The 20,279-nt window shown below is 39.9% G+C and overlaps 1 long non-coding RNA gene across 15 annotated transcripts in view; it reads right to left on the bottom strand.

Moving 5' to 3' along the window:
* The window catches only part of LOC129630391 (uncharacterized), a 199,084-nt gene that overhangs the window by 154,471 nt on the left and 24,334 nt on the right, over positions 1 to 20,279 (bottom strand). For 14 of the 15 annotated variants that reach the window (XR_008703658.1, XR_008703657.1, XR_008703671.1 and 11 more), the window contains exons 2-3: positions 7,801 to 7,925; positions 2,191 to 2,300 (exon numbers count right to left, since the gene is read on the bottom strand). This is a non-coding gene — a long non-coding RNA (uncharacterized LOC129630391). Of the gene's footprint in view, positions 1 to 1,268; positions 1,337 to 2,190; positions 2,301 to 7,800; positions 7,926 to 20,279 lie in introns of those variants that run through there. The other variant, XR_008703661.1, reaches the window with a different exon arrangement.

The raw sequence follows: 20,279 nt of genomic DNA, 5'->3' as shown, positions 1-20,279 counted from the left end.
AGCTCAGAGCCACCTTGGGTTCTATCATCCATTTACAGCCTATCTATTTCTTTTCAAACACTCTATCATTCTCTGAATTTATTAATAACAACTGCACCTCAATAGTAGTTGGTACGAACTCACTTAAGGAGAAGCATCTGTTTTATCCTGAAACCTAGGCATGATCTAATTTATGAACTTTTCAGTCTCATTCACTCTTGAGACAGTGCTCACACATTTACTGTGAATAGTATTCATTCAAACAAAAGCAGTGTCGATGGCTTTAAAGGGATTCATGGGAAGCAAGTAACTCATCTGCTACTCAATAATTAGCAAACCACTTGGAAATCATTCCATGTAAGATTCAGAATTTTAATTTTTAATAGGGTAAACTATTGAGAAAAGAGAAAGAAATATGATAAAAAGAACTAAGCATGAAAAAAGATGAAAGTCAGTATCTTCAAGCTGGTATTAAGGATCCATTCCTCTTAAAGGGGAAAAGCAGTGCAGCTGCTTTAGAAGCCTTCGATTCTATCAACATTGTTGAGGAGCATAGACGAATACGGTTTTCTTGCTTCATAATCATGTTTTGCTTTAACCAGGATGCTACAGCATTTTACCAACCTTTCCCTACCCAGCCATATCTTTTACAAAGATGAAGAAGAAAACCAACAATTTTTAAAGCAATTCCTTCTTCATTTTGGTGTGTTTTTCAGCCATGCTGGAGCATCTCTGTGGCCTTGGCTGTGGGCTTGCTGTTCAGTTCTCTGGCCTCTAAGGCTCCCCCACTGCTTGGACAGGGGGAGGCAGAAGGTTTGTTTGTGATTTCTCAGTTTTTGCTTTTTCACAGGCATGACAGTGCACAGCAGTCTAGCCTATCCTTTCATTTTTCACTGGTGTGGAGGTACATAGTCACTTAGCAAAAGAAACCACTGTCGGCTAAAGGCAGCAAAGAGGGGAAAAAAAGGAGTTGGCCAGCCTGGCCTTTCTCTGGGGCCTGAAACTGCCTGAAGTTAATTGCTTGCATAAGAAGAAGAACTGGTGGTGCTGTAATTGAATTTTTATGGAAATAAACAGGTGGCAGATTTACTATAGCTGTGGGGATAGTAGGGGGTGAAATGCTGTAGCCACATTAACCTGTTTAATTTAATAGCTTCAGTACTCATAGGAAAAAGAAAAAAAAGGCAATGTTGCTTCTGGTGTCAGTTGGATGCCAAATGTAAATAACTACAATTACCCTAGCAAGCCCATGTGGTTGAGCCAGAAAAGGGCACTGTGCCAGCTTCCACTTGGTTTGCATGTTTATTAATTAAGCTCCTGGAAGTTTCAAAGTAAGAGTTTTAACTCACCAAGAACCCTGGAAAAAGAGGGAAAGGAAAGAATTTGACAAAGAAAAAACATACTGACCGGCAGGTGGACAGACAGACAAAAGTGGTGCTTCCATTAAAGGCACAACAGTCTTTGATCAGGAGGTTTTACCAAGAGTCTCCACTACCTGGTACATGAAGGATAAGCTAAAGGCTAACTTTGCACTATGCTTCCCCCCAGTGGTCAAGTTTTGGAAATGCATTTTTCTAGTCAGGAAAGAAAAGCTGGGGACCATCTGGGCGAAATACACAAAGAATACCATTAGCTTCTTAATGTATGGAACCCGATGCTCACTTTTAAGCGGAATAATAAAAAGGGAGGTTTGCATTTAAATTGTTGCCAATTTGCAAATATAAAATGTATATATGTGAAACACATTCTAAAGAAAACATATTAAGGGTTATAAGAGACAGACCATATACTATCTAGGAGGCACACCCTAGCATTGTGAACAGAAAGGTAAAAAAACAGGGGCTTTCTCTGCCAGGTTTCTCAAGCTTGGGAAATGTCCTAGATCAGCAGTTTAAATATAAAGCAGGGCTTTCTAAGTACTGTAAGAGACACACAAGAAATGGGGATAAGAGTAAAAGAGAGTAGCAGAAAGTCACTAGATAAATGAGAAATGCTTTATACTTTATTTGAATCAATAAATCAAATACTTAGTCACCAACATTATCAGAACCAGAGGATCTGAGGGTGAAATTTTACAGTTATTTTTACTATTTTAGGGTAAGCTTGCAGAAATGACAGGGCCTCTTTAGGTGCTCTCCTTTTCCATCAGTTTTATTTCTTAAGCCCATAAACCTTTAATGAATCATTGCTAGGCGCAATGACTGTACTCACCGCATTCCAGGCGGGACCAGCACCTTATCTTCTGAAGTCCTTCAGGGCACATGTTTGGGCTTTTCTCTTATTATTCTGCATTTCTCCACATCTCTGGCCTCACTCCCCATCTACGGACCAATGACCCCCATATTTATGATTTATTTCAACACCAAACTTGTTTTCCTTCAACCTTGTGTCTAATTTTTCACTCAACATCTTTACATAAATCTGTCACACCTTTCAATCTCTACAGGTCCAAGAATAAACCTATCATCACCCCCATTTTATTATCATTCAGTGACATATGGATAGACATATTTTCCAGTGAGTCCAGATTATAGTGAAACAAATGAGCCAAAAATGAGACCCACTCCAGTCAGCTCAGATTAGACAGATAGATAGATACGGGCTTCCCTGGTGGCTCAGTGGTAAAGAATCCACCTGCAACGCAGGAGACTCGGGTTCGATCTGTGGGTCAGGAAGACCCCCTGGTGGAGGGCATGGCAACCCACTCCAGGATTCTAGCCTGGAAAATCCCATGGAAAGGGAAGCCTGGGAGGCTACAGTCCATGGGGTTGCAAAGAGTTGGACATGACTGAAGCAACTGAGCATGTACAGATACAGAGATACAGAGAGAAATATTTTCTGCTATACCAGCTAGAAATATGAAAGTATTGTTTTATGTTTCCTACTGCTGGGTGCCCAATATTCAATCCATCATCAACAGCCCATCACCAATCCTCTTAATAGCACTTCCTAGAATACCTCATAAATTCACCACTCGATTTCTACATCCATACCACACTCACTCACTTGGATTGCTGCAACAGCTCAGTGATATCCTACCACTCTCTGTTCAGACCCCTACTGCAATCAATGAAGTCTTTTAAATATCTGATCATGACATTGTACCTACTTATAACCATGCACTTGACTTCATGGATGGTCAGGTAAGAGCAAATCTGGCACGTTTCATCCCCTGTCAACTACTTCAGCATCCTCTCTCTTGTCACTTTGCCCTTCACACTCATCGCTCCAGCCACACTATCCTTTATCTGTTCCCCAAGCACACACTTCTCTCCTGCTGTCCGTGGTGTCAGCTCCCCCTGCCCCGATTTTGCAAAGCTATTAACAACACCTGCCTCTGCTTCCGAGGACATTTAAGTGTAACTTACTAAAGAAGGACTTCCCTCACCTTTGCTGCTCCCTCCTCCAAAGTCTGTCTGAACACACATACACACAAATGCCAGGGCTCCCTTATAAAACAAGCACTTAGAATTATCTTGAGCAAAAACTGCTCAATTATCTTGAGCCCCAAAATACCCGTGCCACAAAAGAAAAAAAAAAAAGTGAGGATTTGTTCATCAATGTACCCCTGACATCTGGCACAGAGCATGAGTCTTGGTTGGTACTGAAAAAATGTGTGTTAAATGGACAATTGGGTATAATTTATAATCCCTCAATGTATCTCCACATCTTCTAAGCCCATACTTCTTCCAGACAGACCTAAATAGAGACATGTAAAAAATCATCGACTCTCCATCTTTCATGATGATGTCTTTCATTTTCATGATTCAACTTTGGATGCAATATCACTTTGGATTTTAGTTCTCTAGTAGCTAGGAGCAACTCCAGAAGAGTGGCATTTCCAATTGCAATAGCCCTAGACATGGTACAGGCACCCAGCGGAGGTTCCCACCAGAGACCTATTCCAGTCAGGTAGTCAGAAAAATAACCAGAAGACCAGACCACCTAGAGTCACACTCCAATCAAAACTCAATTCATAATCTGAAGTGCAATTTGCTGTTCTCATCAGTAGATCACAGCGGTTTTCTCAGTCTCCAGGAATTAGGTAACTCAGCATCAGTGTTTAACAATATCCCAAAGCCATTTTTTCCCCTTTCCCAGGGCATGCTTGGGATATAGATGTTCACTATATGGAATTTTACAGCTCCTTTCTATTCTATTCACATGTGGATAATACCTAGCATGAAATGCCTGTGTAGCCAGTTTCTAGAAAGTGTTTGTATCCGCATGACCTGAAATGTAAGCAGTCTATTTTTGTCACAAAGTTGAAATAGTAACATTTGGTACCTGAAAATGTTTATGTGAATGCTGACCCCTGAAAGCACATTACCCTCAGAATGTAATACCGCTATTCTTAATATTTGCTAGATCACTGGTATAAAAGAGCCATAGTTCTTTGGAATTCATTTTCCAAAATGACAGCATCTCCCAGCCATTCTGAATAAATCCACAACAAAGAAGAGGTAACCAAATTAAGGGATCTATAGGAAATAGCCACAGACCCTTTGGTGAAGGTGAGGAAGGCCAGGAGTGATATTATTGCAGTCTATCATCAAAGAATTTTGATTATGGAGACAAATCTAAGAATTGGGTGAAAATGGGAAACTCCCTGTAATGATAGTCCATGTCAGACCTGTACTTCTCAGCTGTAGAATGTTTTCCATAATGCAAATCAAGAAGGACTAAGGTATTATCTCCTATTTCAATCCATGGACCCAATGGTCCACCAACCATGACCAAAAATTCCTGTAATTCACAACATTCTGACCCTGCTGCCCATTATAGTAAGCCAAAACAATTTCACCTTTGAATGCTGTCATGTGACCTCAGATGCCCTACAAGAGTCTCCTCCTCATGTCTATCAAGGAAACAATTTCAACTGAAGTATCAGCCACCAGTATCCTCTGCCTAGAAAGAGCCACAGCACAAACTCTTTGCAAAACTCCCCTCACCAACACATTTCTTAAGACCTTTTTCAGAACCTCTTGGGGTTCAAATTAGAGTGAATGTAATTTGTATATGATTATTTTACCCCCGAGTCACTTGCCACCCTTCTCTGTGTTATTCAAGGGATTTTCAGAATCTCAGCTTCACCAACCTAGCCCACCCCTGAATTCAGATTATAGTCAAGCAAATGCTCCAAAGATCAAACACACGCCTGCCAGCACAGACTGACACAATCATTTCTTTGAAAAACTATGGTTTACCTGTTCAATGTTAATCATTCATATTAGTCACCATTTTTCTTACATATAGCCCCAAGTTTGGTCAAAAACTTTGTCAAAAAAACATAAAAGGATAAAACGTCTTCAGTCAGGTTTTACAATGCAACCAACTCCCCTGGGACATGTTGATTTGAAATTTGGGAATGACAGTAGGTCTGTAAATTGGAACTCCCTTGCAAAGTCAGCCCCAGAGAAAAACCAATAGAAAGAAGAGACGGCCCTATCAAACAAGCCAGAAGTACTTCTGAAGTCTCAAGAACAGTGATGTGCTGGTAAATGTTGAACAACCCACTCCAGCAAGAGGGGGAGAGGTGCTCCCAAACTGTAGCACCACGAGGTTGCATCAAGTTGTCCATGTGGCCACAGAGAACAGAGCTGGGAAAAAGTAAATGCAACTGTCCCACATAATCCCATGGACAGAGGAGCCTGACAGGCTACAGTCTGTGGGGTTACAGAGTCAGACACGACTGAGCAGGTAAACCACCAGCAGCAGCCATAAAGAGCCGGCTCCAAGAGACCACTGAAGCACAGGGAAAAGGCTAGGGGTCCAGGGTGTTGTGTGTCTTTAGAATCAGACCAAATGGTCCCATTCCGACCAGTGCTTTCACTCCCACATAAAAAGACCAGCAGGATATTAAGGTAATTGGTATTATGATTCAGCAACCATATCAAACCTGAGTTTCATTTTCAAGTGCATGCAAGTTGAAAGAAGCTGAGAGAATGGAGAGATTCTTTGAGCATTGTTAGAACTCCTGAGATCCAGCCTTTGCCCCAATCAAGAACTTAAGAGGAGCAATTTATCATTTACCTTTTCCAGCTAGTTAGTGTTCTCAAAACATTCCTGGTATCCCTATAATCTTTTATTTTAGCTAGTTAGTGACAGCAGCAATATGGTTTCCCCAAAGCCTTTCCTTGAACAGACATTTCATTCCAAGGGAGTCTTTCATTCCAGAGGACAGAGGCTGTGTTTAATTAGCTCTTCACCACTGCATGCAATGAGCTGCCAGGGTTCTGTCCCCAAAGACAAATGGGATTCATCATTTTCAGCCCCGTTTGCTAATAAGTCCTACACCCTCACTCTTCACTCCACTCCCCCAAAGGCTCCATTCCATTAAACCCATTCCTAAGTACCATTATCTGTATCAGTGAGGTCTTTTAAGTCAAAGGGACATAAACCAAATATGTTTCAGTGAAGGAACAAAAGACATTTACAGAAAAGATATTAGTTAGCTCAAAGAATGATGTGAAACTTGAAAAACCAGGCTCAGAAAGTAGAAAGGACCCAAAAGAGATGAGTCAACCAGAAAACACTGCAGAGAAAAAGCCGAGTTTGGGATACAACAGACTTGATGGCCAACCATCACCTCTGTCCCAGGCTCTGTGGCTGCTGCTGCTGCTTCTGTTTATAATTTCTCCTCCATCTCCAGGCAGAACCATCCAACTCCCAAGCCAAGACTGCATGCCTGTCTCTAGCTGTATCTCTTCAACCTTAAACATGAACCCTGCCTTTTACCAAAATGTGGAAATTCGAGAATCCGCCTGAGAGAGAGAGAGTGCTCAGATGCTGAATGGTCCAAAACCATGACAACTGTATTCAATACATAGAAATTGTGCACTTTCATAGAATAGTTTCAAAGAACGGAGAGCAGAAAATGAGATTACAATACAGAGCAGTAAATGAAGAGGAAAGACGACAGAAGCTGAGGCTACTCTTACAAGAAACTCTGTAAGAATAAAAGCAACAATAGCTCAAAAGGCAATGTAGTTTTGGAAGAAATGTTTTCTTTTCCTTTATAAAGGCTAAATACAAGTCAATCCAAGGGATGTCTTTAAGAGGAAAAGGCTGAACATTTTAGTAATTAAGGGAATAAGAATGAGTAAAATTGGGCAAAATTAATAACACATGTGTTTGGATTAACTTCCTAAAGGATGAGGATAATTCTTTCACTAAAACTGGGGGACATGAAAAAATAAATTCAGGGACACTGTCAGTCAGAGGAGCAAGTTGCAGTTGCTTACTAAATGATTTCTCTCAGCCAGCCCTGACCTGTTTACTTAAACAGGAGGTATGAGCAGTGATCAGGGCTGAAGGGATGAGGCAGCATTAGAAGTGGGGAGGGGGTCACTGGAAACCATTTAGAAAAGCTACTATGAAAAGGAATCATAAACTAGGCTTGAATAAATTACCTACTCATGGACTTGAGGACCACTTCCCATCTGACTGGCTACAAAGCTGTTACCAAACAGTCACTGAAGTTGGGCTGACAGAATTTTCCATTAGGGGAAAAATGTATATACTAAATCCAGCTTCCCCAGCCATGGTAACAGCCTTCAGCATGATTATACAAACAACAGACGCAGGAGAAGATGTTAGCCGCACACCCACACACATAAAAGGCACAAATACCTTCCTGCAGTCATGTTAAGTTGAAATAAAATATTGCAGAGGATGAAATGATTGTGACAGATGGCAAATAAGCACCAAATTTCAGTGTTTGGGGCAGCTTTCTCTTTGGTTTTGTGGTCTCTTTGATGGCTACTTAAAGGAACTAGAATTTAACCACCCATTGAGAGCACATAAGAGCACAGATCAGACCTTAGATTCACCTTGGTCTTCTGAGGTTTGTCCCTGTTTCACAGTCTTCCAGATACATTCTGTAATGACACTCTATCAAGCCATGGAGATAGACTGCCAAAGCCCAATCTGCTACAGGAATCTTCCTAGAAGAAAAGGATGTTTCATCAGAGGCAGTCATTCATCCTAGCCCACACCTCGCCTGCTTCTGATCTTCCACTGTTAAAAACATAACACACTGGAGGAAGATTGTGCTATATTTCATGAGTGCTCCGTGCTGCCACCGAGGGACAGTTCCATCTGTTATTTGCTCTCAGCATTGCTTACTGATAAAACAGGAAGGACAGCTTGCTGATGGGCTCTTTGAAGCAAATGGCTCCTCTCTTTCCTGCAATTAATGTTTATCAATTATTTCTACAGTAGACAGTATGTATGGTACCATGATTTCAAAATTAGTTTCAATAAATTAAGGGCCTGCATTGATTACAAGTGGAGCTCAGTCACAACGCACCTCATGGAGCTTAGTGTTGAGCGCTACCTGCAGGAAATCAAACAATCATCAATGCTGTTTATTATCATCCCCTCCCAAGATCTTAAGATTGGATGTACACTTGTTTAAATTTCATTTCAGGCACAGTATACCAGAGGGTCTTAGTTTACAGAAAACAGGGTTCTCAGTTCAGTTCAGTTCAGTTCAGTCACTCAGTCGTGTCTGACTCTTTGCGACCCCATGAATTGCAGCACGCCAGGCCTCCCTGTCCATCACCAACTCCCGGAGTTCACTCAAACTCATGTCCATCGAGTCAGTGATGCCATCCAGTCATCTCATCCTCTGTTGTCTCCTTCTCTTCCTGCCCCCAATCCCTCCCAGCATCAGAGTCTTTTCCAATGAGTCAACTCTTCGCATCAGGTGGCCAAAGTATTGGAGTTTCAGCTTTAGCATCAGTCCTTCCAAAGAAATCCCAGGGCTGATCTCCTTCAGAATGGACTGGTTGGATCTCCTTACAGTCCAAGGGACTCTCAAGAGTCTTCTCCAACACCACAGTTCAAAAGCATCAATTCTTCGGCGCTCAGCTTTCTTCACAGTCCAACTCTCACATCCATACATGACCACAGGAAAAACCATAGCCTTGACTAGGTTCTAGGGCAACCTCAAAATTTAAGAGACTATTTTAGTAAGTAGCCCTTTGGTGGCAGCAAAGGGAAATGGTTCATGAGAACAAAGCACAAATATAACTAAAGTGATTTATTTCTCCCCCAAATTACTCTGCCTTTCCAATCATATAGCATTCCTGTGGTAGAGAAATGAATATATATGTTCTGGCCTCTGCACTATGTTAAAAGAGATTTCCACAGACCTAGAATATGAATCACTTTTTCTAAACTGGAAAACATTCTTTCACCTCAACTTGTCATGCGTCCTTTATTTCTTTGGCTTAACACTTGGGAAAAAATTGTCTAGGTTTTCCTTCTAAACTAAATATTTTCTCATGTTCTATAATGATCCATCTTTTAAGAAATAGTGACTATAAAACTGATATGAGGCTTGTCACTTTTACAGTTTTAGACTAGGAAATTTAACTTTCCAAGCAACACCTATTAGTTCAAAACCCAAAAAAGAAAATAAAATGAAATCACGATTTCTAAAGACTCCAGGTTAGAGACAGAAGCCTTTGAACAACGCAAGAGTCATTAAAAGACTCTGAAAAGCCCAGGGAGGCAACCATCTCTTCATCCTCGTGGGAGATCAGATGAGAAATAGAACCCCTGCAAGGAAGGAGGATCAATGGAGACAGGAACACCAAGACTGCCGGCTACACAGAATAATGCAGCATACCACCCGAAAGCGCTCCTCCTCAGTACATGTTAATAATAGAAAATGGGAAGAAAGAATTACTGGCACACGAAGAAGAAAAAAGAGGTCTGAGGCACTCCCCGCCATTCACAGGATGCATGTAGGAGAAACAACATTAAAAAATGCAGGCCAGTGCTTCTTCACTCTCTGTGACCATTTCATCTTGGTTCATAGCAGCTCGCAGAAGACACGATCTGTGTCGGGTGTGCCCATGGAACTATGAGAGTAAATTTAAAAGCATGGCAGAGATTTGAAACCTAAAGCCTACTCCTGAAAACACAACTGATTGAATTATTAACTTTAGTGGAATTTGAATTACAGCATTCTTTGTCAACTCCATCATTTACTGGGAAAGAAAATAAAGCCCCTTTGAGATGGGGCCACATACATTCATAAAGATCAGAAAGAATAAAATGTCCACTGTGTTTTATTTTTGTCATTAAATCTGTTACCTGCATTGTTTTCTAACTTTCCAAGTACCCTGCCATTCTTAGTAGATTGAAGCAGTATTCAAAACAGCACCAGTAGCAGATACAAACTACTCTGTATAAAACATATAGAAAAGATCCAACTGTATAGCACAGGAAAGTATATTCACTATCCTGTAATATAAAATAGATAATAAGAACCTTCTGTACAGCACAAAACTATTCAATATTCCATATTATCCTATATGGAATAACAAAAACAAAAAAACAGAGTGGATATATGTATATGTATAACTGATTCACTTTGCTGTAAACCTAAAACTAACAACATTGTAAATCATCTGTATTACAATAAAAACAAATAAAAACAAAAAATCCTGTAATAAGCCATAGAGGAAAAGAACACACACACACATATATATATACATGCTGCTGCTGCTGCTAAGTAGCTCCAGTCGTGTCCGACTCCATACGACCCCATAGACGGCAGCCCACCAGGCTCCTCCGTCCCTGGGATTCTCCAGGCAAGAACACTGGAGTGGGTTGCCATTTCCTTCTCCAACGCATGCATGCGTGCTAAGTTGCCTCAGTCGTGTGCGATTCTGTGCGACCCCATGGACAGAAGCCCACCAGGCTCCTCTATTCACAGGATTCTCCAGGCAAGAATACTGGAGTGGGCTGCCATTTCCTGCTCCATAAACATATATAAATACACACACAACTGATTCACTTTGCTGTACAACAGAAAGCAATACAACACTGTAAATCAACTATATTCCAGTTAAAAAGAAAACAGCACTGATGAAATGAAGAAGTGATCAGAAAACACAGTTACAAAAAGACCAATTAGAACAATTATTTTTTAAACATCTCATGATGGGATTAAAAGAAATAGTTACCAGCAAGGTAATTGTATTGTTTAAAAGAGCAGGAACATCACTGGCCTTTGTGTGATGGTTAAGAGCAATTAAATGATTTTCCTATCGAATCTAGTTATCTCCTTAGGGGAAAATTTAGATAATCCAGGAGCTTCTGTAATGACTACACATTTGACAAACCTCTCTGGTAAGTTTATACTCCCCAAGACATCAGGGAGATAGAAACATTCACAGAGGTTAGAGAAATGAATAGATTCAAGTATTCTATTTTTTTTTTTAAATAAAAAAGGGAATAGCATGCATTGAACCCAGAGAATAGCCTACCATGTAAAAAATTTCAGCAAAAAATGGTTACTCTGTTTTCCATAATTATAAAGAACACACAATTAAAAAAAAAAAAAAGGATGTAATATGAGAGACTGGAGTTGAATTTATGGCAACATACATAGAACCAGAAAGATATCAACCTTCTTTTGAGTTTTAGAAACACATGTGTGAAATACTGTAGCACCATCCTTATTATACAGAGAAGGCAATGGCACCCCACTCCAGTACTCTTGCCTGGAAAATCCCATGGACGGAGGAGCCTGGAAGGCTGCAGTCCATGGGGTCACAGGGAGTCGGACACGACTGAGCGACTTCACTTTCACTTTTCACTTTCATGCATTGGAGAAGGAAATGGCAACCCACTCCAGTGTTCTTGCCTGGAGAATCCCAGGGATGGGGGAGTCTGGTGGACTGCCGTCTATGGGGTTGCACAGAGTCTGACACAACTGAAGCGACTTAGCAGCAGTAGCAATCCTTATTATAGACGTACTCGTGATGATCAGCCCTAATATTATTCCCTCTGATACAGTTTAGAAAATAAGTTTCTGCAATTAGCAAATGGACTGAATCATAAGCAACTGTCTTTTGTTCCTGAATTGGCTGCTTTGATTACTCATAGATTCAACTAGTCAATATTAGGGGGAAAAATGCTCGTTTTTTCTTTGAAAGAAATTAAGTGCCTATTTTTTGAGGACTTACTTTTTGTGTTATTTTTCAATGAAAGCTGACTGATGTTTAAGGGTGGCTACCTAGATAAGATATTAAAAAGCAGAGACATTACTTTGCCAACAAAGGTCCATCTAGTCAGGGCTATGGTTTTTCCAGTGGTCATGTATGGATGTGAGAGTTGGACTGTGAAGAAAGCTGAGCGCCGAAGAATTGATGCTTTTGAACTGTGGTGTTGGAGAAGACTCTTGAGAGTCCCTTGGACTGCAAGGAGATCCAACCAGTCCATTCTAAAGGCGATCAGTCCTGGGTGTTCATTGGAAGGACTGATGCTAAAGCTGAAACTCCAGTACTTTGGCCGCCTCATGGGAAGAGTTGACTGATTGGAAAAGACTCTGATGCTGGGAGGGATTGGGGGCAGGAGGAGAAGGGGACGACAGAGGATGAGATGGCTGGATGGCATCACTGACTCGATGGACGTGAGTCTGAGTGAACTCTGGGAGTTGGTGATGGACAGGGAGGCCTGGCATGCTGCGGTTCATGAGGTTGCAAAGAGTCGGACACGACTGAGTGACTGAACTGATCTGAACTGAGGACAACATGATCACTGACTACTAGTAACAGGTGGTTTTCTTTTGGCACAGAACTTAAAAGTTTTTAATTATTGTTTTGAAACTTTCAGTTGCCTAATGAACACAGGGAAAATGGGCAGCACAGGGCTAGTATTCTGGAAAGAGACTAGGAGTTCTTAAACAAAACAACACGATAGGCGACTACGGGGAGACAGCATTATTTAACTGTTAAAACTGCCTATCATTCAAATGAAGGTTTTTATTCAAAGTAACCTCCACTAGAAGCTACTATTTCAGTGATAACTTTGTTCTAAGTATTTTGAAAATGTCAGTCTTGGAATTAATTTTGTACACAATACCAGCTATGCAAGAAATCAGGCACTATAGCTTTGCATATCCTATGTTCTTGGTTCTTTAGTCACTCAGTCATGTCTGACTCTTGTGATCCCACGGACTGTGACCTGCCAAGCTCCTCTGTCCACAGGATTTCCCAGGCAAGAATATTGGAGTATGTCACCATTTCCTCCTCCTGGGGATCTTCCTGACCCAGAGACCAAACTCACATCTCCCATCTCCTGCATTGCTTGTGAATTGTTTACCACTGAGCCACCAGGGAAGGCTTGCACATTCTATGTAACAGCTCAAATTCCGTGGCCTCCCCCCAAAATAGCAAAATAAATGTTATTTACTTAGAATATTTGCTGCCTCCTCATGTCATTGATAAAGCCATGCAATTAAACTGAAGAGCTTTTAGAAATTTTAAACTTGTACTGAGAACTATTCATTTCAATACATATTCATAGGCTTAAATTTTTGCATCATCATGTGCTAAACAGACCATGTGAATGGTCATGAACCAAATCACTAATCCACTCTGATTTCACCATTGATTTGGTTACATGAGGTACTCTGTATCACCAGATAAACATGTAGGAAGAAAAGTTGCGTACATACCACAGGTGAGATGTCACAAACCAGTTAATATATTTTGGTCCTCGATTGTCACTTTATACCAGCTCAATATTAGTGCAAATTCTGCAGCCAGCTAAGGACTATCACACACTCCTTACACTGTTGTTTACAATTTCAAGAATGATCATGTCCCTCCACTTAGGAAGACAAACATTTTAGGAGCAAAACTTCTTAAATTATAATCTCAAATCTAAACAAAACCTCTCATTTCTTATCATGCCGAATAGAATTGTTGCTCCTTAAAAATTGTTGAAATATTGGCTGATGGAGTATAGCAGCATGGCGGGTTTTTTAAAGGAAAAAAAAAACACAAGCAAATGCCAATAATAAGTAGTGAAATAAAAGGACATAATTCCTGTCTTACAAATATTTATTATGTTTATATAATGAATAATGGTAACAGAGTATAATAATCCTCCAAAGTCATCACCGTATTGCCTTCATTATTGTTTTCAATAAAACATCTTGCTTTCAAAGGGATGGTGGGAAATGTGACTAAAAATGTTTGTAGGTTAGTTGCATAGATTACGTGTCTACTGTGTGCTCTATTAGCATCAGTTCAGTTCAGTCCAGTCGCTCAGTCGTGTCCGACTCCTCGCGATCCCATGAATCGCACCACGCCAGGTCTCCCTGTCCATCACCAGCTCCCGGAGTTCACTCACACTCACGTCCATCGAGTCAGTGATGCCATCCAGCCATCTCATCCTCCGTCGTCCCCTTCTCCTCCTGCCCCCAATCCCTCCCAGCATCAGAGTCTTTTCCAATGAGTCAACTCTTCGCATGAGCATAAAAGTAGTTGATATTTCTAGAGAACTTACTATGATCTGGACACTATGTTTCACCTGTAGAGAAAGTACTACCAGCCCTATTTCAAAGAAGAGGAGGCAGGAGCTCAGAGAGGCTAGTAACTTGCTTTGGGTTTCATCCCTAAGAAGTTAGTAAAGCCAAAATTTAAATCTAGGTCTAACTCCAGTTTGCATTCTTACTACTTCTGAGAGTTCTGACTAATCCTAGTTGTTGAAATTTTTAGTAGGAAAACTCTCAGTCTCTTGAGGCTGAAATAAACTGTTGTCAATGACAATATCTGTCAGCTAGAGAAACACAATTTAAAACCATGTTTAAATCTGAGACTAAATTCCATGTCCTATTTATCATTTCAACAACAATTAAACAAATTTCTTTCCCTGATGGATTAACACCAGTGTGGCATATGATACATTTGGAATCCACCACCCAGTCTCAAATGGCCAGAAAACAGCAGCTGCTTTCATGTCATTTCTAAGCAAAAGTTGAAAACCAAAAAAAAAATCACTGGCAAAATTCACTCTGGTGAGACTTCCAAGTTTATTCTCCCCTGAGGTTCAAACAAACTTCAGATAATCATCATGAACATGGTAATGAACCAAACTCAGATTCAGGCTATGGCTTCTCAGAGAGTCAGCCCTTCCATTTAGACTAAAGCACAGCTTCAAGTGAGAAGCCAAATGGGGTCAGATGTTCAATAGTTGGAGAAAGCCTCAGCTGTCATATTGAAACAATGTTGACAAGATGGCAGGCTTTAAATAAATCTCCTGTGGAGGCTATTGATAGCGTTCTTCCTTTCCCTTCCTTCTTATCCAGCCTCACTGTTTTCTCGATCACATGCCAATAATGCACAGTATTTACTAAGAACAACAAGGACTATGCAACCTGACAATATTTTAGCAACAGGAGTCTGTCCTGTTTGCATTCTTACTACTTCTGAGAGTAGTAAGGGCACTTCCTTGACTCCTCAGCCCAAGATAGAACGTGCTGCTGATATATATATATCCTCAAAAAGCCACCACAAGCCTCAGCCACCAGAAATTAATCCTTTTCAGTTAATTTTACTGAATAAACTGGGCACTGAGCACCATGAGTTCTTCTTTTAAATAATCCATTCTGGCAAATGTCCTAAGACTATGGATTGATTCCAGGTAGGTGACATCAATCTATCTCTCTAGTAGCGAGAACCTGGCTTACCAACTTTGAATTAAATACCATATAAGGTTTAGAAATGGAGATCCATTAACTGTTTGAGTGGTACATTTCTCTACAATAGTAACTTGGAATTCATCAAGTATAGCCTAAAAGTTTAGTCCAAATTATGACAACAGTAAACTGTGGATTTCATGATCTTTCAACGTGCATGCACCATTATCAACTGTAGATTAAGAGCTAGCAAGGCTGTAAGGAAAACTAACTTTTGATACATTACTCCTCTGTTCTAAAATAATTGATCATCCTATAGATATATGAGAATAATAGGAGAATGATATAATTCCAATAAATATAATTTGATATTAAGGAGATATTGTTTTAAATCACTAAAAGCTATCTTTGCCTTTGGAATCTATATAATACTTAATTTCAGCCCATATACCTTTTAGTTGGAGAAGATAATGGCTACCCACTCCAGTATTCTTGCCTGGAGAATTCCAGGGACAGAGAAGCATGGTGGGCTACAGTCCATGGGGTCGCAAAGGGTCAGACACAACTGAGCAACTAAGCGTGTGCACGTGTGCGCACACACACACACACACACACACACCTTTTAGTTACAAGATTCTCAAGTTGGTAGATAGATATCTCAGTAAGCTCACTGGGGTGTCCTAAACCATGAGGACACTCAGGTAAATGGCTTTATTACAATGAAAAATTGCAAAACTATTAAAATGAAGGTAAACATTGAGAATGTTTAAAATGGGGTCTTAGAATTACCCCATTCTCATGCTATTCATATTTTTAGTAGTCTAGGAATATTAAAGTCATGGATAATTTAAAAGCTAGACCTTGAAGGCACCAGAAGATGATTTGATTCCATCCTTTACAAATGGATTGCAATGCTTTATTCAAAGGCTACTCAAAGGTGATAGAAGCGTGATTCCCCTGCCTGCTTCCATCACAGGTCTTTTCAGCAGTTTCTCTTGGGAAAATAAAATTGTACTGTTAAGAGAAAAACTAAAAACCATAGATCTTATCCACTTTATTTTACAAGGGAATAAATTATACACTAATAATATAGATATAGTATAAAAATAGATATAGATATAATATAAAAATGGGCTTCCCTGGTAGCTCAGCTATAAAGAATCGGCCTGCAATGAAGGAAATCCAAGTTTGATCCCTGGGTCGGGAAGATCCCCTGGAGAAGGGTATGGCAACCCATTCTTGCCTGGAGAATTCCAAGGACAGAGGAGCCTGGTGGGCTACAGTCCACAGGATCACAAAGGGTGGGACATGACTGAGCAACATTCACTTTCATATATAAAATAGATAACCAAAAAAGACCTATTGTATAGCACAAGGAACTATACTCAATACTTTGTAATGGCCTATAAGGGAAAAGAATATGAAAATATAAACTAGATAACCAACAAAGACCTATTGTATAGCACAAGGAACTATACTCAATACTTTGTAATGGCCTGTAAGGGAAAAGAATATGAAAATATATATGTGTGTGCGTGTGTATGTGTATAACTGAATCACTTTCTGTATACCAGAAAGTTACACAACATTGTAAATCAACTATACTTCAATTTTAAAAACTGAAGTTGAGAGAGGAGAAAAGATCAAGCCAATGTCACCCACCAAGGCAACGACCAGCTCATAGGCGCAGCAGCTCCTCCCACTCCTGACACTATAACACGTCAGTCCCTTTCAGGAGACAACAGTTTTGTTCATGCTCTTTTTTCTTCTGTCTGCATCACCCAGTCCTGTGTGATTATTATCCTGAAACGTCCTACTCCTTTTTTCCAGCATAAATCCATGAAGCCCTTTAGGGACCCCAGGCAATTTTGTTTCTGTCACACCACTTACCCAAACCAAAAGGAAACACAAGGAGAAACTGATGTCAGAGAGAAAAGCCAAAGCTAGGGGGAATCTTCCAATTCAAGATTATCCTTATCATTGTCACCATGATTATGCCATCATCTTCATCACCATCCATTATATTAAACATATCGCACACTATAATAATACACGTCACTTCATTTGATGACCAATCAACAAGTACTATGAAGTATATTAATAAACTGAGTGCTGGGGAAAAGCAGACTGCTTTGTAGTCTCCACAAGTTGCTTAGCATGTGCAATTCCTCTCAGAAAATAGATTTTACAACTTATGAAGTCGTCTGTTATGCCTCCTGTTAGTTTTCTATTACACAGATCTCTAACAAAGAGATGCATTTATAAAAAAAACAATCTGCAGATGACTGGTTCACGAAACTAGAAAGAAAACCAACACCCTTCACCACAGAGTCCAGCGACTAAAAATCAGGCTGAAAGTGGAATCAACCACAGACAAACTGCAGGGAGGCAGCAGCCCCAGTGACCTCTCTGTGGCTTCTGATGCTAATAGCCAAGCCCTCCTTCCTGAACCTTCCATTTCCTTTGTTTTATATATCACTGCTCTCTTCTTGGCTCTTTGAAGCTTCCTTCTCAGTGCCATTGTATGGCTTTGCTGACCCTCCACAGATTTTCCTACTTCTGAGCATTTGCTCATGATATTCTTTTCTTGCTTTCTCTCTGCTTGAACTTCTTATCTTCCAAGATTCACCTCTAACACCACTTCCTTTCTAAAGTCTTTTCTGACCATCTAGGCTGGAATGACTTGCTCTCGCCTCTTTTTTAAAAAAATACTTTTAGTTTTTCAAACAGATAATGCATTCACAGGGTTCAAGAGCCAAAAACATAAATAGGCATGCACCGAAGTCTCCTTCGCCTTTTCATACTGTTCAGGGAGATGGTGAAGGACAGGGAAGCCTGATGTGCTGCCGTTCATGGGGTCGCAGAGAGTCAGACACGACTTAGCAACTGAACAACAGCAACGAAGTCTCTGTTATACCACTGTTTCTGTCATCCATTGTTCCCCATTGGTTGTTTTTTTTTCTGTTTCCATAGGTATACAAATAAGCAAAGACAAGTATAAGTTTTGTCTGGTTTTATACAAGTGGTGGCATGCAACAGTATGTTTTGCATGTTGGTTTTTTTTTTCCCCCACTTAATGGGGTGTTTTGGAGAGAGGGTATTTTCCTACTAACACAGAGAATATGGCATCATTCTCTCATATTCTCTTTATGTGGAGTATTTTATTGCTTAGTCACGAAGTCTTGTCTGACTCTTGGCAACCCCATGGACTCTTTGCAAGCCCCAGGGACAGGCTCCTCTGTCCACAGGATTTTCTAGGCAAGAATACTGGAGTGGGTTGCCATTTCCTTCTCCAGGGGTAGTACTTTACTGCAGAGCTATAAATAGTATATTTTACTTCTCTTTTATTGATGGAAATTTAAGGCATTTCTTTTTCTTTTTTTTTTATTTCACTTCTTTTTTTTTTTTAATTTTATTTTATTTTTAAACTTTACATAACTGTATTAGTTTTGCCAAATATCAAAATGAATCCGCCACAGGTATACATGTGTTCCCCATCCTGAACCCTCCTCCCTCCTCCCTCCCCATTCCATCCCTCTGGGTCGTCCCAGTGCACCAGCCCCAAGCATTTCTAACTTGCTATTTTAAGCAATGAAACAATAGTCCAACAACATACTTTTATACACACATGCTATTATATCTACAGAATAAACTGGAATTCTTCTATAAAAGAGTGTGAAATTTTGATAAACATTTTCAATAGTCCTGAATATTTGTGTTGTAGGAATGTATACATTCTCAAGCAATATGTGAAGTGCTTACCTGCCTCCCATTCTTGATAACACAGTATTAACAAACTTATGTATCTTAGTCAATCTTAATAGGTAAGAGATGTTATTTCAGTGCAATACTAATTTGCATTTCTTCTTTTATGATTAATATTGAGTACCATTTCATAGTTTTAAGAGTTAAGCATATCATCTTTTTAATGAATTATATGTTTATATCATTTCCACATATTTCTACTGGGTAATGTGCCAGAGTAAAGCCTCTTGGAACACACTGAAGATTTTGTGCCAAGAGTCCTAGTCCCAGAAATCTATTTAGAAATGATAGCTTTGAAGTCAATAAATAGAAAAATTCAAGGAAATAAGAGACTTGCCCTTCAAAGAATCCAACATCAATTAGTACTACCTCTGTTCTTTATTTTCCTCCTTGCATATCCTAAATATAAATTTTATGGGTTTTTTTATAGAAAGAAAAGAACATTTCTAGGATCAGCCACTTATTCTCATTCTATTGCTTCTCAAGTGTTTCTGTGGTTGAATGAAACACAGTAACATTGTGTTGAAAGAAAACACAATGAGAACAAAGGTTATTGTCCAGTTGTTCAGCAGGGGTGGAAGGCATGGAATTCCACACACATGTTCACCCATAATTTTGTCTTTGGTTCAGACTTTAACGAGAATCCGTGATGTCCCATTGCTTTGTTCAGATTCGAGGCCTCTGTGCTAGCATGCAACTGTTCAAGAGCAATTCACCCAGACTCACCTTCCCTTTTTATTTTTATCTTTGTTCTCTCTCTTTTTTTGTCACTGATAATTGCACCAAAATAAACAGCTTTTCTATGGTGCTCAACAGGATTCAAATGTGCCAGGGCAAGGACCCCTTTTCTAGAAAATGAAATAAAACATATGGAAGGAAACTAAGCACTCTTGTCAAAATTATTCCACTGTGAAATTAGTTACATTCCACAAGAAAATATAATCACACCGAGGGGTTCTTTCTTCAGTGACTCTCACACAAACTGCAGCAGGAAAAAAAAAATCTAGTGTTCAGCTTCATAAGCTGTCAGTGCCATTGGCTACTTAAACCCATTCATATTTGATTATTTTCAGTCCACTGAAATTTC

Source organism: Bubalus kerabau, chromosome 16, assembly GCF_029407905.1.
Source record: "Bubalus kerabau isolate K-KA32 ecotype Philippines breed swamp buffalo chromosome 16, PCC_UOA_SB_1v2, whole genome shotgun sequence".
Taxonomy (NCBI): Eukaryota; Metazoa; Chordata; class Mammalia; order Artiodactyla; family Bovidae; genus Bubalus; species Bubalus kerabau.
The sequence above is the reverse complement of the archived record's forward strand: the minus strand, read 5'-3'. Positions and strand labels throughout refer to the sequence as shown.